General features: G+C 32.4%; 1 long non-coding RNA gene across 1 annotated transcript; it reads left to right on the top strand.

Moving 5' to 3' along the window:
• The first annotated feature begins 798 nt into the window (after positions 1-798).
• On the top strand, positions 799-3,131 carry LOC115972377. The gene is made up of 2 exons (XR_004087472.1): positions 799-1,225; positions 3,059-3,131. It is a non-coding gene; the product is annotated as an uncharacterized LOC115972377 (long non-coding RNA).
• The last annotated feature ends 58 nt before the right edge of the window (positions 3,132-3,189 follow it).

The raw sequence follows: 3,189 nt of genomic DNA, 5'->3' as shown, positions 1-3,189 counted from the left end.
ATCCGGTTAATGTATGCCCAGTATATTAACCATTTATTTTAGAAAAATTATCATGGAAAATTAAAAAAGTTATCAAAATAATGAACTATTTTTGGGTTTAGTTTACCTTCAATATTTTTTTAACTAAAATTTCATTTTATTTTAATGAGAAATTATCACATCACTCATTAATTAAATAAAATATGAAGATTAAAATCCACTACCACTTACCATTATATATTTAAAACAACAAAAAATATTCAATTAAAAATGTATTAGAGATAAGCCAAACCCATCACTCTTTTATTTTACTGTAAAAAATTTCTTAAAATGATCACTAATGTATACATACACGTAAATAAAATCCAATTAAAAAAAACAGAGAGAGAGAGAGAGAGAGAGAGAGGATACGTAGACGTAGTAGTCTAGTAGATATGAAAATGAAAGTAGATATACATTAATGGTGGGACCCAAATCTGAGTTCAAATAGTCTGTTTTATTTTTTCTAATTTACTCTATACTTTACCAATAAAAGCTTTTCATATATTTACATAATTAATTAATTAATTAGTATTAATATTAATTAATAATGATAATATTAATAAGTCAATAATGATAATATTTAATTAATTATGTTAACACGTAACAAATGAAACAAAAAAAATGGGACAGAAGATTTAGATTTCCCCAGTCAAGACCGACATCCTCAAACAAACAAAACAAAATAAAACAAGAAAAAACAACAACAAAAATCTCTCTCCTACATTTGAAGCGGACGTCGCTGTCGTCACTGGTTGACACGTGTGATCTCTCCAACCTACCCTCCCTCCCTCCCTTCCCTTTCTCTCAGATTGCCGCTCTGTTCTGTGATCATTATACCCATCCATCACAGACCAACACCAATCTCTCTCTCTCTCTCTCTCTAACAAACATTATTCTCTCTCTAACGCACACAAGCAACACATAATTCTCTCTAACGCACACACACAAACACAAACACACGCAAACATATTCTTTTCTTTCCCTTCTCTCTGTGTTTGTTTGTGTGTGTGGGGGGGGTTGAATGTTAGGATTCTGTGAATGACTTGGCGAGTCTCGTACAGGGTTTGATTCACTGATTCTTTGATAATTTTTGTGGTGCCAACTGAACTGAACTGACCAGACCGACCGACCATAATGAGTGCCGTTGGTGCTGGTGTTGGTAATCAATTGGTCTCTATTTCTCCTGATGAGCTCAAGTTTACATGTATTTTCCCTCTCTTTCTCTCTTCTTTTACTCTTAATTTTTCTGGGTATCTTTTATTTATTTATAATCAATTACGTTGTTTTTGCATTGCATGCGTCTCAATTGGAATTACCCATTTTTATTAGAAGTGTCAATTCTTAGCTGTGATTTATTTGTTTGTATTCATTAGACACAGGACTAAGGTAAAGCTACCCAAATGTTAATTATATAATTAAATTATTTTTAGGTGAATGTAAAAATTATTTGAGAACTATGGGATATATGAAATAATGGGTCTTTGATATTCTATCATAAGAAACTAATCCAAGTTTTCTGTTACCTAAAATCATAAAATTTGGAACATACAACATCTATGCACATGGCCATGCTGATGCAATCGTTTCTCAATGGTATTGGGGAGTTGCATGAAGAAAGAAACCATACAGTGTTGCTGGTTTTATTTACGAAGGATGATGTTGTTACCAATCAATATGTATATTTTTGATGGTTGGGGAAGAGGAGATTTGAATTTTGGACATCTCTGAGGTGCCAATTGAGCTACAAGCTATTGGATGAAGAAAGAAATGATACAGTGTTGCTGATTTTAGTTATTTATGAATGATGATGATGACGATACCAGTCAAGAAATACATATGTGCTAAAAATATTGGATGCACAGGTTTGATTGTATGGCTACATGGATTTTCAAAGGAGCATGGAAAAGTGATGATCTTCAAGTGGAAACATCAAGGATTGGGATTGGTTGTGGCAGAAATGAAGATTTTGGGTTGTGGATGTGTGCCAATACACTTTTTTTTGTACCTTGAGGATTTGATGTATGAGATGATGGCATGGGTAAGGCTTATATGGATTTATCAAAAAATAAAAAAAAAGAGGTTAAGGCTTATGTGGGGATGTTGGGATAGTGGATAGGTTCCAAAAGAAGGAATGATATGATAAGAGATAATTACATGCAAGAAAATTAAAAGGCAATTTAGAAAAATGGATTGAAGAAGTGGGTCACTTCTTCATCTGTTCTTGTCTGCTTCTCTTGTTTGGAACTACGTATGCTCTTGATTCAGGAACATTTGGTTTCTCCAGATTTGATTGTGTGACTATCTTTTCAATTGTATGTTGATGTTCTCTAAGCTAAGGAAAATCAGCTACAAATTTGTTTAACCTTGTGGATATATCTAAAGTTATGGAGAAAATTATGTGTTTTTCACTCTATAGTTAATGGAAATTTAAACAGGATTTATGACAACCTATGATTATTCAGAAGATCAAGGAGATTGTCTTTATGTGAGATGCTATCAAAATCTGAGTTTCCTAACTAATGTTTGCAGATTCCTTGCTTTGTAGTAATTTCTGGAAACATATGAAAGGAAATGGGGAAAACACAGAGCAACCTAGGGGGAGGGGGATGTTAGAATAAGAATAAGGTTACATTTGGAATGAATGGAGATGAGAGGAGAGGGGAAAGTGGTTGAAATGTACTAAAATAGGGTATGTTTATTTTGTAAGAGTTCTGAAATTTAAATAAATGAGTCAAAAATCATGTTGGATGTGGGGAATACAAATAGAATAGAAGAAAGAAAGATAATGATAGATTCACCTGGGTTGGTTCATTAAATATATGGAAAAAAAGAAAAAAAAGAAAGAAGAAGAATACTGATCAAGAACATGAAATTGAATCTGACAAAATTAAATACAACATGACTTAGATATAGGCCTGCTTCCATACGGCTATTTGGTTCCTTCGTATGCCTATGAATTTGTGTTTTTTGGTTGTTTGTTTTATAAGAATTTTATTCACGAAATTTCTTATGGATATCTTGGGATTCATGTAATCAGTTGAGCTGGAAAAGCAAAGCTACTGTGATCTTAAAGTTGTGAACAACACAGAAAATCATGTTGCTTTTAAGGTACTATCTCTATTACTATACAGAATCACAGATATAAACATTTTTATTTGTTGCTGGATA

Source organism: Quercus lobata, chromosome 12 (assembly GCF_001633185.2).
Source record: "Quercus lobata isolate SW786 chromosome 12, ValleyOak3.0 Primary Assembly, whole genome shotgun sequence".
NCBI lineage: Eukaryota > Viridiplantae > Streptophyta > Magnoliopsida > Fagales > Fagaceae > Quercus > Quercus lobata.
The sequence above is the reverse complement of the archived record's forward strand: the minus strand, read 5'-3'. Positions and strand labels throughout refer to the sequence as shown.